We start from the raw sequence: 15,017 nt of genomic DNA, 5'->3' as shown, positions 1-15,017 counted from the left end.
CTGAAGCCCACGTACCTAGAGCCCATGCTCCACAACAAGAGAAGCCACTGCAGTGAGAAGCCTGTGCAGCACAATGAAGAGTAGCCCCCACTCGCCCCAACTAGAGAAAGCCTGTGTGCAGCAACAAAGACCCAAAGCAGCCAAAATAACCAATAAAATAAAATTTAAAAAAATAAAGTGCTTTAAAAAAAAAACAAAATTAGGATAAAATAAATTCCTATTGTTCAAGCTGCCTGGTTTGTGATATTTTGTTATGGCAGCCTGAGAAGACTAATACAGACCAATAGTTTGGGACCAGACAAAATTAGTTTGGAATTCTGCTTCTTTCACTTTGCTGGTTGACCTTGGACAAATTACTTAATCTTTCTGAGCTTGACAAGTAACACAGGATCAACATACCTTGTTGGTAGGTTTGTTATTAGTTAGAGATAACATTTGACACAGAGTAGACACCCAATAGGGTCTAATTCAATTGTAGGATGTGCCCTAAGCCAGTTTTCTTTCCTAAAAGCCAATCCTTGCCCAGCCCTTGAAGTGTGAAACACTGAATATTTGGTAACTTGGAGGATATGTGTTATTGGAACTGACAAGGCAAAGGGGACACTTTTCCAAATGCAATGTGTATTTCTGTATTTCTTCTTTTCATTGTTAGATATTGACACAGAATCCTCTTGGGAAGAAACCAGTTCACACCACTACTAATGACCACACTGGTGGTCATTACTGGTCTAAACTCCCCAGTGAGGCTCTGAGGAGCTGGAAATTTTCAAATAGAATCCAACCTCTTCCCTTAGACCCAGCCAAGAGAAATGCATCTTTGCCCCAAGGGAAAATGCTTTTAAAAGAGCCTGTTTACTTAAAATGTGGTGAGCACCTTCATGCCAGCCACACACAACCAATATTTAACTAGACAGTAACTACTAATTCTAAGGTGAGTCTTTGTGAAGGTGTCAAGAACACTGAGAATTAGACACTTAAAAGTTGCTCCAATACCTGGTTCCTGCAATCTTTGTGTGGATTGGAGGAGGTGGCATGTGGAAAGGTCTTTGCCAAAATTGATCTTACTGGTGACAAGTCTCAAAGCTGCTTCTGCAAATGTTGGAAAACTGTCCCTCCACATCCCCCAAATCCTTAGGTTTAGAGTTTCTACTGAGCCTGAATTTCTGTGTGCTTGGTACAGTCACTGCTTTCCAAGCGTGGGACCATACTCCGATGCTCTAATTATCAGTTTTTTGGATGAACGTGTGGGAAGAGTCCAGAAATTCCTTTGTGATGTTTGTTACTGTGGATTCCAATGGGGCAAAATGTGAAACTGGAGAATTTATGTCGCCTTTTTAAGCTATAAAATAAATAATACTGACATTTGATCCATCAAACAGTTGGGACAACCCATGATGAGCCTACTGTAAAATCGAAGATAAGCTTCTTTTCTTCCTGGGGAGGACAACCCTCTGACCCTTGATAATGCACCTCCTCATTAGTCATGGAGACTTTTGTTCAGTACTTAAAATTACAGGCTCATCTACATTCCTGAAAGGCCATATCAATTGTAGATGTCTTGAGCGTTGGTCATTGAGGGTTCCAAATTTACTGCGTCATTGCCATGGGCTTTTCTAACCCCCATTCTAAGCTAATGGACTTCATGGGCAACTAAACTAGGAGTGGAGAAAGTGGTTGGTAAGAAAATATCCTGAGGATTAAAAACATTTATCAGGCACCCTTGTGAACTGCTTATCTGTTTGTTGAGAATGTGTCAGTGTGTTGTTCTCTTAGAATCTCTTGGGCAGAGTGCAAACGACTTGGCCTGACACGACACCTGGGATCCTGGCATCGGTTCTGATCCTGAAAAACACATGAGGGGTGAAATAGTTAAGAGGTACCCAACAATCCGTGGCAGGTGACAAAGAGCATCATTCAAGAATCCACATGGGAAGGCTAGCCCAGGAGAGGAATTTCTTGAAATTGTACATCTCTTCTTACTATATAAAGTGATTTAAAAGCATTGGTCATCTGAACAACTGGCAGCAGAATTTTTCTCAAGGAGGAAATCGTCGTGATATTTGGAAAACACCATGAAACGTGAGGTAGGAGAAAGACCCCTTGCTTTTTCAGAGATGAGAAGAGGAGGATGAGAAAAGAAGGAGGAGGAGAGAGAGGTCAGGGGACGGGGGTGGTGGTGCTGCAGTGGCTGAGGATCTGCAGTTGAAGGTAGTTTTGCAGGTGAACTTCAGTTTGAACCTTTCTCCATCTCTCTGGCCACCAATCTGCAGTGAAGCCAGTTACCCCTAACAGGTGTTCTGTGTGAGTTGGTTTTGTGCGAGTGTGCACGCCCGTTCATGTACATGTGTCCTCTCATGTGTATACCTCTCCATGTGTGTTCATGCACGCACACATGAATAGCCATGCATGCTCGTGCCCACACGTGCACACATTTGCTGTGCTCGGCTTTTCTTTCTTTTTTCTGACATTCTTTTTTAAAATATTCTTTTCCGTTATGGTTTATCACAGGGTATTGAATCTAGTTCCCTGTGCTACACAGTAGGACCTTGTTGATCCATTCTCTAGATAATCGTTTGCATCTGCTAATCCCACACTCCCAGTCCTTCCCTCCCACACCCCCTCCCCCTTGGCAACCACAGGTCTGTTCTCTATGTCTGTGAGTCTTTTCCTGTTTTGTAGATAGGTTCATTTGTGCCATATTATAGATTCCACATATAAGTGATACCATATGGTATTTGTCTTTCTCTTTCTGACTTACTTCATTTAGTATGATCATCTCTAGGTCCATCTATGTTGCTGCAGATGGCATTATTTTGTTCATTTTTTATGGCTGAGTAGTATTCCATTGTATATATACACCACATCTTCTTTATCCATTCATCTGTCAATGGACATTTAGGTTGTTTCCCTGTCTTGGCTATTGTGAATAGTGCTGCTATGAACATAGGGGTACGTGTCTCTTTTTGAATTATAGTTTTGTCCAGGTATATGCCCAGGAGTGGGATTGCTGGATCATATGGTAATTCTATTTTTAGTTTTCTGAGGAACCTCCATACTGTTTTCCATAGTGGCTGCACCAACTTTCATTCCCACCAACAGTGTAGGAGGGTTCTCTTTTCTCCACATCCTCTCCAGCATTTGTTATTATGCTTGGGTTTTCATGTGTGCTTGTGTGTTCACATGCTGGAGACCTTGCCCCAAGCCGGGGCCTGGAGGCTGAAACTTCAGGAAACCATTGGATGAATGGAGAGGACCTCACACTGCCGCATCTGACATGGAATTGGGGGTCCAAGCTGACGTCGTCGAGGTCTGGGGGATGGGGAGAACCCCACTCGACATGTGGCTACAGCTTTATTTTTTGTTTTATTGAGGTATGGTTGACAAATAAAATTGTAATGTATTGAAAATGTACAATATGGTGATTAGATATCTGTATACTTTGTGAAAGATTCCCGCCATCCTGCTAATTACCACACATCCAACACCTCACGTATTTACTCTCTCTTTTTTTGAGAACCCTTAAGTTCCACTCTTTCAGCAAATTTCAATTATTCAACACAGTATTCTAAATGACAGTCACCATGTTATACATTCGAACCTCAGACCTTCCTCATAACTCAGTTTGTACCCTTTTACCAGCCTCTCCTGTTTCCCCCACCCCCAGCCCCTGGCAATCACCATTCTACTCTCTGTTTCTATGAGTTTGACTTTTTTATTTTTATTTTTTTGAATTTTATTTTATTTATTTTTTTATACAGCAGGTTCTTATTAGTTACTCATTTTATACATATTAGTGTATACATGTCAATCCCAATCTCCGAGTTCATCCCACCACCCCCCTGCTGCTTTCCCCCCTTGGTGACTTTTAAATCAATTAATTAATTTTTATCAATTTATTTATTTTATTTTTGGCTGCGTTGGGTCTTCCTTGCTGTGTGCGGGCTTCTCACTGCAGTGACTTCTCTTGTGGAGCACGGGCTCTAGAGCACAGGCTCAGTAGCTGCGGCACACGGGCTTAGTTGCTCTGCAACATGTGGGATCTTCCCAGACCAGGGCTTGAACCTGTGTCCGGTGCACTGGCAGGCAGATTCCTAACCACTGTGCCACTAGGGAGGCTCGTGAACTTTTTATTTTTTAGATTCTGCTTTGTGTTACAACCTTAACAGCGAGCATTTCTTGTCATGGTTCTGCATTTGCCCCAGCCGGATTTCAAGCAGTCATGCTGTTACCAGGACCCTCAAGCAAAGGGCTGGGCTCAAAGGATGTACAAGCCATGAATGGTTTCCTGTAGCAGATGCTGGAAGGTTGGCCAATGACATTGGTTTCTCAGGGTGTAATGTGTGTCACTTCATGTTCTGCGCCTGATGAATTCTCACCAGCCATGTCTCATCACTCCCTGGAATGTCTCCACTGAGGCTTCAATGAGACCTTACACCACAAGAAAGATCCTGGGATAAAGGGTGCTAAGTGCTTACGACAGTTCCTGGCAGAGAGCAGGCGCTGGTTATTGGAATATGTAGGTATTTCAGGTACTACTCTGATACCTGCTCCTGCCACACTGAAACCACAAATTGGGTTTTCTTGGAAACCATGAACTAAGATGGCCCCAACATACTGGGGCTCAGTGGGGTTTGTCCTGGGGAGGAAGGCGTGCATGGGTGTTCTTGCCGGGGGGGCTCCGGATGGAACAGCTCCATTAGAAGAAGCCTCCGTAAAGCCTTCAGCCACTGGAATTTAGAACATACCTGCTGAGCTGTCCCCAGAGGTACAGGCTCAAGACGGGGACTCTCTGGCCTTTGCAAGGAAATGCCTGGCTTTTATACATTGCCTATTGCACGGCTTGTTTTGCAATGTAAAGATAACTTCATTACCAGCTTTGACTCCCACTGGAGTAAAGGCCTAAATGTGAACCATAAAACCATAAATTCAATAGAAGAAGATGTAGGAGGATGTCTTTGGCTTTAGAGAGGGAAAAGGATTAGTAAGCCAAAGTTTAAAAGCTCACATCACAAACAAACGAAAAAAATCAATAAAACCTATTGCCCGTGAGGACCCCATGGACAAGGTTAGAGAAAGACGACAGATTGGAGAAGGTGTCAGGTTGCAGAAAGATGTGTCCACAGCTGAAACTAATAAAGAGTATACAAGAAACACCTACAAACCAGTAAGACAGAGAAGGAGTTCTGTGAAATAATGCCATTTGCAGCAACCTGGATGGACCTAGATATTCTCATACTAAGTGAAGTAAGACAGAGAAAGACAAATATCATGATATCACTTATATGTGGAATCTAAAATATGATACAAATGAACATATCTACAAATAAGTACAGCAGAAATTAACACAACATTGTATATCAATCATACTTCAATAAAAAGACTCTTGAATGCATAAGCCAACAGAGACTTATAGACTAACTGGTAGAATGACTTTATTTCAGAAACTGGTTTAAAAGAAAGAAAGGCAAAGACCATATGATATCACTTACATGTGGAATCTAAAATCTGATACAAATGGACTTAATTACAAAACAGAAACAGACTCACAGACATACAAAACAAACTTATGGTTAGGAAACGGTGAAAGGGGGTGGGGGAGGGATGAATTAGGGGCTTGGGATGAACAGATACACACGACTGTCTATAAAATAGAGAACCAACAAGGACCTACTGTATAGCACAGGGAACTATATTCAATATCTTGTAATAAACCATAAAGGGAAAGAATATGAAAAAGAAAATATACATATATAAAACTGAATCACTTTGCTGTACACCAGAAACTAACACAACACTGTGAATCAATTATATTTCAATTAAAAAAAAAAAGAAGAAATCCTAATGGAAAAAAGGGTGAAGGATATAAACAGGTGATTTACAGGAGAGGCAGACCTCCAAAGGTGCTTAAGCTTAGGAGGAGACACTCTTTAGGAATGGGAATGGGACAAATGCAAAGCAAAAGAAAATGATATCACTTTAAATCCATTAGGCAAAATTAAGAAGACTGCTAATACCAAGTGTTGGTTGGGGAGTGGAGAGAGGAGCCCTCAGACCTTGCTGGTGGGGTGTTCACAGAAGGGCAAAATGGCAGCACTTCAGCTAAGTGCCCAGGCACATGCAACAATGGGCACCCAGGGCAACAGCATCAGCACCATGTGTCCCAGATACATTATTATTATTATTTTTAAATAGATCTTTATTGGAGTATAATTGTTTCACAATACCATGTTAGTTTCTGTTGCACAACAAAGTGAATCAGCCATATGCCTACATATGTCCGCATAACCCCTCCCTCTTGAGCCTCCCTCCCATCCTCCCTATCCCACCCCTCTAGGTCATTGCAAAGCACCAAGCTGATCTCCCTGTGCTATGCGGCTGCTTCCCACTAGCTAACTATGTTACTTTCTGTAGTGTATATATGTTGATGCTACTCTCGCTACACCCAAGCTTCCCCTCCCACCCTGTGTCCTCAAGTCCATTCTATGTCTACCTCTTTATTCCTGCCCGGCAACTAGGTTCATCAGTACCATTTTTGTTTTTTGTTTTTTTTTTAGATTCCATATATATATGAGTTAGCATACGGTATTTGTTTTTCTCTTTTGGACTTACTTCACTCTGTATGACAGACTCTAGCTCTATCCACCTCACTATAAATAACTCAATTTTGTTTCTTTTTATGGCTGAGTAATATTCCATTATATATATATATATATATATACCACATCTTCTTTATCCATTCATCTGTCGATGGACATTTAGGTTGGTTCCATGTCCTGGCTATTGTAAATAGTGCTGCAACGAACATTGTGGTGCATGTCTCTTTTTGAATTATGATTTTCTCAGGGTATATGCCCAGTAGTGGGATTTCTGGGTCATATGGTAGTTCTATTTTTAGTTTTATTTTATTTTATTTTATTTGCATTATGTGGGCCTCTCACTGTTGTGGCCTCTCCCGTTGCGGAGCACAGGCTCCGGACGTGCAGGCTCAGTGGCCATGGCTCATGGGCCTAGTTGCTCTGCGGCATGTGGGATCTTCCCAGACTGGGGCACAAACCCGTGTCCCCTGCATCGGCAGGCAGAGTCTCAACCACTGCACCACCAGGGGAAGCCCCTATTTTTAGTTTTTTAAGGAACCTCCATAATGTTTTCCATAGTGGTTGTATCAATTTACATTCCCACCAACAGTATAGGAGGGTTCCCTTTTCACCACACCCTTTCCAGCATTTGTTGTTTCTAGCTTTTTTGATAATGGCCATTCTGACCGGCACGAAGTCATAACCTCATTGTAGTTTTGATTTGCATTTCTCTAATAATTAGTGATGTTGAGCATCTTTTCATGTGCCTCTTGACCATCTGTATGTCTTCCTTGGTGAAATGTCTATTTAGGTCTCCCACCCATTTTTTAACTGGGTTGTTTGTTTCTTTGATATTGAACTCCATGAGCTGTTTGCATATTTTGGAGATTAATCCTTTGTCTGCTGTTTCATTTGCAAATATTTTCTCCCATTCTGAGGGTTGTCTTTTTGTCTTGTTTATGGTTTCCTTTGCTGTGCAAAAGCTTTTAGTTTAATTAAATTCCATTTATTTATTTTTGTTTTTATTTCTGTTACTCTAGGAGGTAGGTCAGAAAAGATCATGTTGTGGTTTATGTCAAAGAGTGTTTTTCCTATGTTTTCCTCTAATAGTTTTATAGTGTCTGGTCTTACATTTAAGTCTTTAATCCATTTTGAGTTTATTTTTGTGTATGGTGCTGGAGAGTGTTCTAATTTAATTCTTTTACATGTAGCTGTCCAGTTTTCCCAGCACCACTTATTGAAGAACCTGTCTTTTCTCCATTGTATGTTCTTGCCTCTTTTGTCATAAATTAGGTGCCCATATGTGTGTAGGTTTACTTCTGGGCATTCTATCCTGTACCATTGATCTATATTTCTGTTTTTGTGCCAGTACCATACTGTCTTGATTACTGTAGCTTTGTGGTATAGTTTGAAGTTGGGGAGCCTGATTCCTCCAGCTCTGTTTTTCTTCCTCAAGATTGCTTTGGCTATTCGGGGTCTTTTGTGTTTCCATACGAATTGTAAGATTTTTTGTTCTAATTCTGTGAAGAATGCCATTGGTAGTTTGATAGGGATTGCATTGAATCTGTAGATTGTTTTGGGTAGTATAGTCATTTTCACAATATTGATTCTTCCAATCCAAGAACATGGTATATCTCTCCATTGTTTGTGTCATCTTTGATTTCTTTCATCAGTATCTTATAGTTTTCTGAATACAGGTCTTTTGTCTCCTTGTGTAAGTTTATTCCTAGGTATTTTATTCTTTTTGTTGCAGTGGTAAATGGGAGTGTTTCCTTAATTTCTCTTTCTGATTTTTCATCTTTAGTGTATAGGAATGAAAGAGATATCTGTGCACTAATTTTGTATCCTGCTACTCTACCAAATTCATTGATTAGCTCTAGTAGTTTTCTGGTAGCATCTTTGGGATTCTCTATGTATAGTATCATGTCATCTGCAAACAGTGAGATCTTAACTTCTTCTTTTCCGATTTGGATTCCTTTTATTTCTTTTTCTTCTCTGATTGATGTGGCTAAAACTTCCAAAACTGTGTTGAATAATAGTGGTGGGAGTGGGCAACCTTGTCTTGTTCCTGATCTTGGTGGAAGTAGTTTCAGTTTTTCACCATTGAGAATGATGTTGGCTGTGGGTTTGTCATATATGGCCTGTATTATGTTGAGGAACGTTCCCTCTATACCTACTTTCTGGAAGGTTTTTTAATCATAAATGGGTGTTTAATTTTGTTGAAAGCTTTTTCTGCATCTATTGAGATGATCATATGGTTTTTATCCTTCAGTTTGTTAATATGGTGTATCACACTGATTGATTTGCGTATACTGAGGAATCCTTGCATTCCTGGGATAAACCCCACTTGATCATGGTGTATGATGCCTTTAATGTGCTGTTGGATTCTTTTTGCTAGTATTTTGTTGAGGATTTTTGCATCTATGTTCATCAGTGATATTGGCCTATAATTTTCTTTCTTTGTGACATCTTTGTCTGGTTTTGGTATCAGGGTGATGGTGACTTTGTAGAATGAATTTGGGAGGGTTTCTTCCTCTGCAATTTTTTGGAAGAGTTTGAGAAGGATTGGTGTTAGCTCTTCTCTAAATATTTGATAGAATTCACCTGTGAAGCCATCTGGTCCTGGTTTTTTTTGTGGAAGATTTTTAATTATGGTTTCAATTTCATTACTTGTTATAGGTCTGTTTATATTTTCTAATTCTTCCTGGTTCAGTCTTGGAAAATTGTACCTTTCCAAGAATTTGTCCATTTCTTCATGGTTGTCCATTTTACTGGCATATAGTTATTTGTAGTAGTCTCTTATAATCCTTTTTATTTCTGCAGTGTCAGTTGTGATTTCTCTTTTTTCATTTCTAATTTTATTGATTTGTGTCCTCTCTCTTTTTTCTTGATGAGTCTGGCTAAGGGTGTGTCAACTTTGTTTATCTTTTCAAAGAACCAGCTTTTAGTTTTATTGATCTTTGCTATTGTTTTTTTTCGTTTCTATTTCATTTATTTCTGCTCTGATCTTTATGATTTCTTTCCTTTTACTGACTTTGGGTTTTCTTTGATCTTCTTTCTCTAGTTTTTTTTTTTTTTTGACGGTGCGCGAGCCTCTCACTGTTGTGGCCTCTCCCGTTGTGGAGCACAGGCTCTGGACGCACAGGCTCAGCGGCCATGGCTCACAGGCCCAGCCGCTCCAGAGCATGTGGGATCTTCCTGCACTGGGGCACAAACCTGTATCCCCTGCATTGGCAGGCGGACTCTCAACCACTGTGCCACCAGGGAAGCCCTCTCTAGTTGTTTTAAGTGTAGGGTTAGATTGTTTATTTGAGATTTTTCTTGTTTCTTGAGGTGAGACTGAATTGCTATAAACTTCCCTCTTAGAACTGGTTTTGCTGCATCCCATAGGTTTTGGGTCGTTGTGTTTTTGTTGTCATTTGTTTCTATATATTTTTAAAATTTCTTCTTTGATTTCTTCAGTGATCTCTTGGTTATTTAGTAGTGCATTGTTTAGCCTCCATGTATTTGTGTTTTTTACAGTTTTTTTCCTGTAATTGATTTCCAATCTCATAGTGTTGTGGTCAGAAAAGATTCTTGATACAATTTCAATTTTCTTAAATTTTCTGAGGCTTGATCTGTGAAACAAGATGTGATCTATCCTGGAGAATGTTCCATGTGTACTTGAGAAGTAAGTGTATTCTGCCACTTTTGGGTGGAATCTCCTGTAAATATCAATTAGATCGATCTGGTCTGCTGTGTCATTTAAAGCTTGTGTTTCCTTATTTATTTTCTGTTTGGATGATCTGTCCATTGGTGTAAGTGGGATGTTAAAGTCCCCTACAATTATTGTGTTACTGTCGATTTCTCCTTTCATGGTTGTTAGCATTTACCTTATGTATTGAGGTGCTCCTATGTTGGGTGCATAAACATTTATAATTGTTATATCTTCTTCTTGGATTGATCTTTTGATCATTATGTAGTGCCCCTCCTTATTTCTTGTAACATTCTTTATTTTAAAGTCTATTTTATCTGATATGAGAATTGCTACTCCAGCTTTCTTTTGATTTCCATTTGCATGGAATATCTTTTTCCATTCGTTCACTTTCAGCCTGCATGTGTCCCTAGGTCTGAAGTGGGTCTCTTGTAGGCAACATATATATGGGTCTTGTTTTTGTATCCTTTCAGCCAGTCTGTGTCCCTTGGTTGGGGCATTTAATCCATTTAGATTCAAGGTTATTATCCATATGTATGTTCCTATTACCTTTTTCTTAATTGTTTTGGGTTCATTTCATGGGTCTTTTTCTTCTCTTGTGTTTCCCACTTAGAGAAGTTCCTTTAGCATTTGTTGTAAAGCTGGTTTGGTAGTTCTGAATTCTCTTAGCTTTTATTTTTCTGAAAAGCTTTTGACTTCTTCATCAAATCTGAATGAGATCCTTGCTGGGTAGAGTAATCTTTGTTGTAGGTTGTTCTCTTTCATCACTTTAAGTATATCCTGCCACTCCCTTCTGGCCTGCAGAGTTTCCACTGAAAAATCAACTGATAACCTTATGGGGATTCCTTTGTATGTTATATTTTGTTTTTCCCTTGCTACTTTTAATATTTTTTCTTTGAATTTAATTTTTGTTAGTTTGATTAATATGTATCTTGGTGTGTTTTCGTAGGGTTTATCGTGTATGGGGCTCTCTATGCTTCCTGGACTTGGGTTACTATTTCCTTTCCCATGTTAGGGAAGTTTTAAACTATAATCTCTTCAAATATTTTCTCAGATCCTTTCTTTTTCTCTTCTTCTTCTGGGATGCCTATAATTCAAATATTGGTGCATTTAGTATCGTTCCAGAAGTCTCTGAGATTGTCTTCAATTCTTTTCTTTCTTTTTTCTTTATTCTGCTCCTCGACAGTTATTTCCACCATTTTGTCTTCCAGCTCACTTATTTGTTCTTCTGCCTCCGTTATTCTGTTATTGATTCGTATTTTTCCTTTCAGTTATTGTGTTGTTCATCTCTGTTTGCTTGTTCTTTAGTTCTTCTCAATCATTGTTAAACATTTCTTGTATTTTCTTAATCTGTGTTTCCATTCTATTTCTGAGATTCAGGATCATGTTTACTATCATTACTCTGAATTCTTTTTTCAGGTAGATTGTCTATTTCCTCTTCATTTATTTGGTCTTGTAGGTTTTTACCTTGCTGCTTCATCTGTGACATATTTTTTTGTCTTTTCTTTCTTTTTTTTTTTTTAATGAGTGGAATTGTGTTCCTGTTTTACTGGTTGTTTGGCCTGAGGTTTCCAACACTGGAGTTTGTAGGCTATTGGGTAGAGCTGGGTCTTGGTGCTGAGATGAGGAACTCTGTGAGACCTCACTCCAGTGAATATTCCCTGTGGTCTGAAGTTCTCTGTTAGTCCAGTTGTTCAGACTCAGAGCTCCCACTGCAGGAGTTTCCACCCGACCCTGGGCTCCCAAATCAAGATCCTGCAAGCCGTGTGGGGTGGCAAAAAAAAAAAAAGAGAGAACAATGACAAATTAAAAAATAAAATTAGACTAGGAAGCTAACAGATATGTTAGAAAGAATATAAAAATAAAAATACAGATGAATCAACAACCGGAAAGTACATTGGTACCACAATAGTAAAAAAGAGGAGGAAGGAAAAGAAAAAAATAAAAAGGTTGAGGGGGAAGGCCTTGGCTTGGTGGGCAGGGCCTATGCTCAGGACCCACAGGGCTGGAAAAGGCGCTGGGGGCTGTGGGGGGTGAGGTTTAGGCTCAAGGAACAGACGGGGCCCAGGCGTACCCCCCACCCCTGGTCTCCCTCACCTGGGAGCTCAGCAGGCTCCCTGGGCCCGAGTGGGCAGGGCAATCGCCCTCCTCTCCTCACCTGCTTCTCCTGCATGGTCCCTCCTGCCTGCCACTCCTGATCTCCCCAGCCTCCCTCCTATGCCCACAGGGCCCACGTGGCCTGGATGGGGCTTTGGAGGGGGGGTACTGGCTTGGGAGCTCAGCAGGCTCCCCCACCCGACTGGGCCAGGCGATCTCCCTCTGCTCCTCTCTTGCTCTTCCTAGGGAGTCCCTCCCACCTGCGTCTCCTGATCTCGGGGTCTCAGGGACACCGATCTTGTCTGGCCTCCACTTCTCCTCCCCCCTCAGTCCCCCTACGTCCTGCCAGCTCACTCTGGGGTTCCTCCCGTCTCCTTGGGGGTCAGTGTCCTCCACCAGCTGCCAGCAGAAGCCTTAGTTGTGGGGAGACGCTATCTCCCTGTCTTCCCACACCACCATCTTGACTCCGTTCCCTTCCGAGATACATTCTTATCAGAACCATAAGGGCATGTGGGTGAGGGTGTGTGGTGCACAGTTGAGGGTGGTCCCAGAAACCTGGGTACACCTGGCTGCCCAGGCTTGGGGCTGGGGGGTGGGTCACGTGCGAAGGTGTTCTTCGTGGAGCATCAGCAGCAGTGAGAGGGGATGGACCAGATGCGCCAGACAAGCCTTGCTGGGACATGAATATCTGTTTATGTGTTTCCTGCCTTCCCTTCCTTTAGACATAGATCTCCAAGTCTTTTTCCATTTGCTTATTTTCTTCATGGTAAGCAATTCACCCCAAACAACTTTCCATATTCTCTTGGTGCGTTTTCCTACTTTTGCCTTAGTTGCACTATTTAGTGATAATTGATGGAAAGGTCCTCGGGTCTGCCCTGACCCTCTTCCCTCCTTCACACACTGGGCACCACTGCATGCAGGTGCTGTGCTGGTGCTGGGAATGTAAGTGTGACTAAGTCCACAGCCTGGCTGACCCCCTAGAACTTCAGGCGAAGGAACTGATAACCAGCATATCTTTATTTGTCATACAGGGTAGGGGTTCTCAAACTTGTTGGTTTTGGAACCCCTTTACACTCTTAAAAATTACTAAAGACCTCCAAGAGCTTTTGTTTTTGTGGACTGTGCTAACCAGAGCATTTTTACTGTATTAGAAACTAAAACTGTGAAATTTTAAATATATTTTATTGACTAAAAAATAATAGGCCCGTTACAGGTTGACATAAATAATATATTTTATTAAAGAAACTATATTTTCCAAAACAAAGTCATCTACTAGGAAGAGCAGCATTCTTTTGCATTTTTTTTCAAGTCTCTTTAATGGCTGGCCTACTGGAAGAGAGCTGGATTCTTTCTCATTCCTGCCTTTATTTTCAATCTGTTGCAATATCACATGTCACAAATCTTCTGGAAAACTCCACAGTATATTGAGAGAGCAAGAGTGAGAAAGACAGGTTTTAGTGTTACTGTAAAACTGGCTTTGACCTCATGGAGTTCCTGAAAGGATCTGAGACTCCCGGGGGTCTCTGGATAGACCACACTTTGACAACCACCGACAGTGGCCTTCCTGGCGATGTGGTATAGTTACTGCCTTGATTCTAGAACCCACAGATCTAGTGCTGTGATATGATCCAGGGTTGAAGTCTGGCTTAGATCATCAGACATTAACCTAGAAATTGGGGGTGGGGGAAAACTGAGGTGGGCTGCAGGCATTAAACTTTCCTTTTAGTGTTTATTCGTCTCTTTTGAGTGTTTAAGTGGTTCGTATTTTATTGACTACAGGAAGCAGGTTGTAGGTGGCTCATTGATTTTTCGCTGTTATTTACTGAGCACTTGCTATGGGGTAGTCATTTTGCTGAGCGCTTTCTCTTGCTAAAATTAGTTTATCCTTTGCATGGCTCTTAACATACAAAGGGATTGAATCGAAAGAATCGGGTGTTAGTGAAAATTTAAAGGTGCTGTGAGCCCTTTAATTGTGTGATGGCTTTGCTCTTGTGTGAACCTGTAATACCCAGAGATTCTTTTGTATATTGGGCATAAGAGGGTCTCACAGTCCTTAAATTGGAGGCATATTCTCAGAAAAATTCTTGGAAGAACTTCGGTGGAGAGGGAAAAATCTTCAGCTCCCAACTTCTGTGGGGTAAAAATGTGTGCTCCCTGTTGGAAATCCACTTTTTACAACTGAGACACATGCCTTGGGGCCCTGGTGTGATTGGCAGTGATTTCTTCATTACGCGATGGCTTCTTCAGGCACTAGTGAACAGATCACATTTGAAAAATAGATTTGGGTAATTTTGTACAGCAAAATGTTGGCAACAACATAATTGTCCCCTAAAATAAGACTGGTTAAGTATATTATGGGACATCCATACATACAATGGAATGCTAAAAGGGGTGTGCCTTTTATGTACTAATGAGATGGTTCCAAGAAAGAGTGTTAAATTACAAAGGAAAGTACAGCAAGTCCCCTACATACGAAACTTCAAGTTGCGAACTTTCAAAGATGTGAACGTGTGTTCGCATGTCCAATCACGTAAGTTAGTTCATGTGTCTGGTGAATGTTGTCACATGCGTGCATCCTCTACAAGTGGTTGTGCTTTGGTGTACTTTACTGTACAGTACTGTATAGAGTACAGTAGTACAGTATCTTTATT

This window comes from Hyperoodon ampullatus (genome assembly GCF_949752795.1).
Source record: "Hyperoodon ampullatus genome assembly, chromosome: 5".
In the NCBI taxonomy this organism is placed as follows: Eukaryota; Metazoa; Chordata; class Mammalia; order Artiodactyla; family Ziphiidae; genus Hyperoodon; species Hyperoodon ampullatus.
The sequence above is the reverse complement of the archived record's forward strand: the minus strand, read 5'-3'. Positions refer to the sequence as shown.